Here is an 8,780-nt window from a genome sequence, read left to right as displayed (position 1 = left end):
TTTAAAGATCACTCCAGGGACTTCCCTGGTGGCGCGCAGTGGTTAAGAATCCGCCTGCCAATGCAGGGGACACCAGTTCGAGCCCTAGTCCAGGAAGATCCGGCATGCTGCAGAGCAACTAAACCACTGCGCCACAACTAATGAGCTTGAGCTCTAGAGCCTGCGAACCATAACTACTGAAGCTCGTGCGCCTAGAGCCCATGCTCAGCAACAAGAGAAGCCACCACAATGAGAAGCCCGCGCACTGCAACGAAGAGTAGCCCCTGCTCGCCGCAACTAGAGAAAGCCTGCACGGAGCAACGAAGACCCAACACAGCCAAAATAAATAAATAAATAATTTTTAAAATAAAATAAAGATCACTCCAAGGACCTCCCTGGTGGTCCAGCAGTTAAGACTCCGTACTCCCAAAGCAGGGGGCCCGGGAACTAGATCCTGCATGCTGCAACTAAGACCCAGCACGGCAAAATAAAAACAAAACAAAACAAAACAAAAGTCAGCCCTGTTTAAGGAACAAAAAAAATCACTCCGTTATTTCAACGAGGAAATGGAATCCTAGAAAAAGGAGACATATCTGAGATCTCACAGCAACCTAGGCAGATTTCTGGCCGCCTTTGCAGTATGACCCTGGCTTTTATCTCCGTTCTCACTGCTTCAACTCAGTCACTGAGGGCCTTAACATCTCTTGGGGCTCTGCAAACACTTCCAGTTCCACTTTTCCTAGACAGATAATTATCAGGCCCTGATGAGGCTGGACTGTAAACTCTGTAATTCAGTTCAAATTCAACTAGTAGGAAAAATACAAAGGGGACTTAGACTCTAGGCAGAATTCTTCAGCCCAATTTATTGCTCTGGATACAGACAGAAGGTCTTTTCTGGGGGGCTTCTGGCTGGACAGATCTTCCATAGAGAGGCTGTGGTACTTGGCTTCCAAGGATGGGGTTGAGGGCATCTATTCATGTTGTTGGAGGCGCAGGATCTCGGGTGCAGGGGAGCCCTGGCTACCAGTTAGTGGTCCTTTAGGAATATTGAGGGGGAGAAAAAATAGAAAAAGGAGAAGGTTGACCAAATAACACTAGGATACTGGAGAGCCTTCAGTTTACACTTGGAATAGCCACAACTTATTTCAATTTTTCCCCCTATGTGGCTTCACTAGTGATGTCATTTATATTGTATCTGAAGCTTTCTCACATTAATTCCATAACATTGTTTCCCATATCAGTGATTTCCAAGGTCAAGGGTTAAGGGAGGATTTAAGTACAAATGGGCAGCAGAGAGTTTTATTGAAATGATAGAACTGTTCTGAATCTTGATTGCAGTAGTGGTGATTACATAACTATGCGATTGTCCAGGCTCATAGACCTATACAACCAAAAAAGAGTAACTTTTACTGTATGTAAGTTTAAAATCAATAAAAAGCAAAAGTTTACAAACATCCTTATAAAAGAATATGTAAACACAGAAAATTCAAATTCTATAAAAAAGTACAACAGGGAATGTAAATTGATACAGCCACTGTGGAGAACAGTATGGAGGTTCCTTAAAAAACTAAAAATAGAATTACCATATGATCCAGCAATCCCACTGCTGGGCATATACCCAGAGAAAGCCATAATTCAAAAAGACACATGCATCCCAATGTTCATTGCAGCACTATTTACAATAGCCAGGTCACGGAAGCAACCTAAATGCCCATTGACAGATGAATGGATTAAGAAGATGTGGTACATATACACAATGGAATATTACTCAGCCATAAAAAGGAACAAAATCTGGTCATCTGTAGAGATGTGGATGGATCTAGAGACTGTCATATAGAGTGATGTAAGTCAGAAAGAGAAAAACAAATATTGTACATTAACACATATATGTGGAATCTAGAAAAATGGTACAGGTGAACTGGTTTGCAAGGCAGAATCAGAGACACAGATGTAGAGAACAAACATATGGACATGAAAGGGGGAAAGCAGGGGAGGGGGTTAATGATGGTTAGATGAATTGGGAGATTGGGATTGACATATACACACTAATATGTATAAAATAGATAACTAATAAGAACCTGCTGTATAAAAAATGAATAAATTTTAAAAAATAAAAATATATCAGCACCATTATAAAAAAAGTGGTTAGATGAACTAAAAAAAATTTGATAAGTTAGATACAAATAAAAGACCTATGGAATAATTTTTTTAAAAAAGTATACCAAGCAATGTAAAAATTATTAGAAATCCCACGCAAAACAGGAGAAAACAATATTTGGTAAATACCTTTGTAGAAATCTTTTCATGCATATAAGCTCATATGCATATTACATGACCATAAATTCAATTTTATAGAAAATATTGTAGTAGATGTATTCAAGCTCCATAATTCTCATGGGATCAATATGAAATTAGTTCCCAGCTAAGACCACATCTTTGCCTAGCTTTTTCCCTGGTCCTGTATCTCCTAAGCACACTCAATTAATCACTTGCACAAGAATCCTCATCTCAGGCTCTGCTTCTGCTAGAATCTGGCCCAAAACAGGTATCATACTATGTATGCTCAACCATAACTTACTTGTCAGTCAACAAGGTATGGGCATGTCTTTTTCATATTAACAGTGATTCCCAATATTGTTCTAAGTGACTGTACAGTATTCCACAGCAGTTATAATAATTTATCTAATCACCTATTGATGGATATTGATTATATATCCACCTATTGATGGATATTTAGGTCATTTCTAATTTATCATTAATATAAACTGTATATAAAGCTACAAGAAATACTCTCATAAGTATATTTCTGAATACAATTTTATTATTACCTGAGAGTAAATTTCTAGTAGATGTGGAATTTCTGAGTCTAAGGGGTAGCATATTTAAAATTTTATTACATACACTGCTAGCAAACTGCCACCCAGAAAGTTCATCATCAATTTATGGTCACAACAGAGCACAAGAATGCCCATTTCCCCACACCCACACCCAAAACTGGATTTGCCAATATATATATATTTTTTTCGGTATGCAGGCCTCTCACTGTTGTGGCCTGTCCCATTGAAGAGCACAGCTTGACAGAGATGGAAAATATAAAACCATGATATTAAACATCAGTGAAAATGAATGAACTTGAGCTATGTGGTTAAATCTCAAGTCTATAAAGTTGAATTTAAAAAGTAAGCTAGGGGGCTTCCCTGGTGGCGCAGTGGTTGAGAATCTGCCTGCCAATGCAGGGGACACGGGTTCGAGCCCTGGTCTGGGAAGATCCCACATGCCGCGGAGCAACTGGGCCCGTGAGCCACAATTACTGAGCCTGCACATCTGGAGCCTGTGCACCGCAACAAGAGAGGCCGCGACAGTGAGAGGCCCGTGCACCGCGATGAAGAGTGGCCCTCGCTTGCCACAACTAGAGAAAGCCCTCACACAGAAACGAAGACCCAACATAGCCATAAATAAATAAATAAAGTTGTAAAAAAAAAAAAAAAAAGGTAAGCTGGTGCTCGCTTCAGCAGCACATATACTAAAATTGGAATGATACAGAGAAGATTAGCATGGCCCCTGCACAAGGATGACACGCAAATTCATGAAGCGTTCCATATTTTTTTCAAACTACCACTGGCATTTTTCACAGAACTAGAACAAAAAATTTCACAATTTGTATGGAAACACAAAAGATGCCGAATAGCCAAAGCAATCTTGAGGAAAAAAAACGAAGCTGGAGGAATCAGGCTCCCTGACTTCAGACTATACTACAAAGTTACAGTAATCGAGACAGTATGGTACTGGCACAAAAACAGAAAGATAGATCAATGGAACAGGATAGAAAGCCCAGAGATAAACCCATGCACATATGGTCACCTTATCTTTGATAAAGGAGGCAGGAATGTACAGTGGAGAAAGGACAGCCTCTTCAATAAGTGGTGCTGGGAAAACTGGACAGGTACATGTAAAAGTATGAGATTAGAACACTCCCTAACACCATACACAAAAATAAACTCAAAATGGATTAAAGAACTAACTGTAAGGCCAGACACCATCAAACTCTTAGAGGAAAACATAGGCAGAACACTCCATGACATAAATCACAGCAAGATCCTTTTTGACCCACCTCCTAGAGAAATGGAAATAAAAACAAAAATAAACAAATGGGACCTAATGAAACTTCAAAGCTTTTGCACAGCAAAGGAAACCATAAACAAGATGAAAAGACAACCTTCAGAATGGGAGAAAATATTTGCAAATGAAGCAACTGACAAAGGATTAATCTCCAAAACATACAAGCAACTCATGCAGCTCAATAACAAAAAAACAAACAACCCAATCCAAAAATGGGCAGAAGACCTAAATAGACATTTCTCCAAAGAAGATATACAGATTGCCAAAAAACACATGAAAGAATGCTTAAAATCATTAATCATTAGAGAAATGCAAATCAAAACTACAATGAGATATCATCTCACACCGGTCAGAATGGCCATCATCAAAAAATCTAGAAACAATAAATGCTGGAGAGGGTGTGGAGAAAAGGGAACACTCTTGCACTGCTGGTGGGAATGTGAATTGGTACAGCCACTATGGAGAACAGTATGGAGGTTCCTTAAAAGACTACAAATAGAACTAACATATACCCAGCAATCCCACTACTGGGCATATACCCTGAGAAAACCATAATTCAAAAAGAGTCAAGTACCAAAATGTTCATTGCAGCTCTATTTACAATAGCCAGGACATGGAAGCAACCTAAGTGTCCATCCACAGATGAATGGATAAAGAAGATGTGGCATATATATACAATGGAATATTACTCAGCCATACAAAGGAACAAAATTGAGTTATTTGTAGTGAGGTGGATGGACCTAGAGACTGTCATACAGAGTGCAGTAAGTCAGAAAGAGAAAAACAAATACCATATGCTAACACATATATATGGGGAAAAAAAAAGGTCAGAAGAACCTAAGGGCAAGACGGGAATAAAAATGCACACCTACTAGAGAATGGACTTGAGGATACGGGGAGGGGGAAGGGTAAGCTGGGACAGAGTGAGACAGTGGCATGGACATATATACACTACCAAACGTAAAATAGATAGCTAGTGGGAAGCAGCCGCATAGCACAGGGAGATCAGCTTGGGGCTTTGTGACCACCTAGAGGGGTGAGATAGGGAGGGTGGGAGGGAGGGGGATGCAAGAGGGAAGAGATATGGGGACATATGTATATGTATAATTGATTCACTTTGTTATAAAGCAGAAACTAACACACCATTGTAAAGCAATTATACTCTTATAAAGATGTTCAAAAAAAAATAGATCATCTACAAGGACCTACTGTATAGCACAGGGACTCTATTTACTACTCTGTAATAATCTATATGGGAAAAGAATCTGAAAAAGAATGGATATATGTATATGTATAACTGAATCACTTTGCTCTACACCTGAAGCTAACACAAATTGTAGATCAACTCTACTCCAATATAAAATAAAAATTAGATTAAAAATTTTAAAAAGTAAGCTGCAGAAGAAAATATCAAGTATACTATTTATATACATTAAAAACATGTAAAATAATGTTATGATGTTTATGGAAATAACCATATATAACAAGTTTTCAAGCATCTATGAGCATGAATAACAACAAATTCATATGGTACCTACCTCTGGAACCACAGAGAGGTAAATGCAATTCAAAAGATGTATACAGGGGACTTCAATTCCATCTGTAATGCTTTAGTTCTAAAAAACACATGGAATAGCCATGACAAAATGGTCAGATACGATAAAGCTGAGGGGAGGTACATGGGTGTTTGTTATTCTCTTAATTTTTCTACACTTGAAGTATTTTAAAGAACTTTAAAAAAATTTCAATAGTTCCACTAGTAGAATAAAACCAGGAGAAATACCTTTTAAAAAATTGAGAAAAGAGAGGGACTTCCCTGGCAGTCCAGTGGTTAAAACTTCACTTTCCAATTCAGGGGGTGCAGGTTCAATCCCTGGTCAGGGAGCTAAAATCCCACATGCCTTGAGGCCAAAAAAACCAAAAAACATAAAACAGAAGCAATATTGTAACAAATTCCATAAAGATTTTAAAAATGGTCCACATCAAAAAAATCTTTAACAGAAATTGATAAAAGAGCAAAGAAAGCAAAAGGGACAAAATAGGACACAAGTAATCATTAAAAATTAAAAGCATTCAAAAAAAAAAATTAAAAGCATTCAAGATGACAGATGTCAGACCAAAATTTATCACAATAAATGTAAGTTGTTTAAAATATTCTTAAATGCATCAATACAGGAAATGTATGAAACATACTCTGCCTAGATAATTGGGCTACTTTCCATAAATCCAAGGGTAAATAAGCCTGTGAATAAGGAGATTGCCTTTACCTAGACATCCCTCACAAACCAGAGAGCTTCTGTTTCTAATTACCTGGAGAGCCCTTGTTCTTTTCACTGAGGATAAGACCCCATATACTCATGAAGTACACTATCCTAAACAGAAATTTCTGAATTACTAATGCAACAAATTAAAATATTAGTGAGGTCTCACTAATCATTTTCCTCTATTCCATATACAATATGTGCTTTCCTGATATTTCTTGCCAAAGCCCAGGAATCATTAAAGACTTTGGGGAACGATAACTTCTGTGCTACATGTGGTGTACCAAACTGCTGGGTTTGGACGCTCCAAAACAACTGGACACTTCCACAGCCTTGGTTAAAGCCTCAGCTTTCAGTGACAGAACCCAGGGGGCTGTTCTGTCTCTCAGGGCCAGGAGGTTTCCTCATTCTAAAACTCTGCATGGCCTCCTTGCCTCTTTCCCTCTCATGCAGGGCAGTGCCATCTGCACACACTTCCCTCGAGCTCACCATCCCCAGGCTGCTCTCTTTCCAGCTCAGGCTGCAGTAGTGGAGCTTGCAGCTGTGTGGCCTCCGACAGCGGGGTTGGGGTGGGGGAAGCTAGCGCAGGTCCGAGGCAGAGACCCAGAGGTGGGAACCGCTGCACGGGGAGACCCTCCACCAGGAGCTTTGAGGCCGGCGACCTCCCTGGTGTCTTCCTTGGAGCTTGGACAACCTCAAGCACTACCCGGCTCAAGGGATGCGGAATGAATCATACGCATGAGAAAATCAAGGTTCAGGGAGTTTTAATAAGGCCACAGTAATCATATACTGGGATCAGGAGAGGAGAGAAATGAACAATTTCAAACACTTGAAGGCTTCCCTCGGTCCTGAATATTAAATAGAACACCTGAATGTCAGCTACATTTTTCACAGCACAATGGTGACATCTAGTGAGCACAATGGTGACATCTAGTGTTAGCTGGGTAAATATCAGCCTTGCAATTGACCTGAAATTCAGAGTCTTGGTGTCTCCTTTCGCCTCAGGATTCTCACCTTGGCTTCCTGCAGGACCAAACAAGAAATTTGTTTTTGTTTTTTTCCAATTTCTAACTTGCCTTTTAATTTTCTTAACAATTGCTCTTTTATTTTTCACACTGTTGAAGTAAAAGTGATGTACAATAGACTGGATATTTAAATTTTTTAATTGAAATATATTTGACATAACATTGTGTAAACTTAAGGTGTACAACATGCTAATTTGATACATTTATATAGTATCATATGATTGCCATTGTAGTGATTATTTGCACCTCTTCCACGTTACATAATTATCCTTTCTTTTAGTGGCTGGAACAATTAAGTTCTAGTCTTTTAGCAAGTTTGATGATTATAATACTGTTGTCTATATTCACTACACTGGAACTACTCTAGGACTTATTTACTACTTGTTGCAAATTTGTAGCCTTAAACATCTGTCCTATCCTCCCACCCAAATTGGACATTTTTAGGGTGTACAACGTGGTGAATTTTGACCAGCAGAGAACGAAACAGACAAAAATTCCTGTCCTCATAGGCTTGCATTCTTTTAAAAAAAGTATTTATTTATTTATTTCTAACTTTGGCTGCGTTGGGTCTAAGTTGCGGTACAGGGGATCTTTCATTGCAGCACGTGGGCTTCTCTCTAGTTGCGTGTGCAGGTTTTCTCTCTCTAGTTGTGGCGTGCAGGCTCCAGAGCACGTGAGCTCTGTAGTTACAGCATGTGGGCTCTCTGGTTGTAGCGTGCAGACTCAGTTGCCCCTCGGCATGTGGGATCTTAGTTCCCTGACCAGGGATTGAACCCACGTACCCTGCATTGGAAGGCGAATTCTTAACCACTGGACCAGCAGGGAAGTCCTGGCTTGCATTCTTTTTTTTCCGGCTTGCATTCTTAATGGCCAGAATTATGCCACATGGCTACTCCCAACAGCAGAGGAATTTGGAAGGCAAGTTTTTAGCTTTTTGGCTTCCACAATAGAAAGAAAATGGAAAGGGTGTTTTGTGAACCAACTTACAGTTCCTGCCACAATGGGACTGAGGAGCATGCTTGAAATGTGTAAACGCTTATGTACACCAGTTAGGTTTAAAACATGTTTCAAAAGTATTGACATACCTACTCCTTCAGCCAGCCCCATTCATTATTATTATTACTACAGTTAGTCATACCTACTCTTTCAGCCAGCCCCATTCATTATTATTATTACTACAGTTAGTATTAACTTAGATGTCTTATTTGATGACATGTAAATAGATCCCCTAGCACAAGACCCTGGCCCACAGGGGACCTCCATTCAATGGTAGATACTATCTTGGCACCAATAAGGTACCCCCCCAATGGCCCTCGAGTGTTGTTTAGACCTTCCATTACCTCAGGTCCCTTTCATTAGCTCACTGTAAAGATTCCTTGTTAAGTTACATGCTCAG

The 8,780-nt window shown here is 39.5% G+C and overlaps 1 long non-coding RNA gene across 1 annotated transcript in view; it reads right to left on the bottom strand.

Moving 5' to 3' along the window:
- Positions 1–848: 848 nt before the first annotated feature.
- Positions 849–8,780, bottom strand: part of LOC309837070 — a 71,713-nt gene continuing 63,781 nt past the window's right edge. Inside the window, exons 3-4 of the long non-coding RNA XR_014298207.1 lie at positions 5,637–5,714; positions 849–1,360 (exon numbers count right to left, since the gene is read on the bottom strand). This is a non-coding gene — a long non-coding RNA (uncharacterized lncRNA). The remainder of the gene's footprint in view (positions 1,361–5,636; positions 5,715–8,780) is intronic.

This window comes from Grampus griseus (genome assembly GCF_964374135.1).
Source record: "Grampus griseus genome assembly, chromosome: 19".
NCBI classification, from domain to species: Eukaryota; Metazoa; Chordata; class Mammalia; order Artiodactyla; family Delphinidae; genus Grampus; species Grampus griseus.
This window is presented reverse-complemented; position numbering and strand designations above follow the sequence as displayed.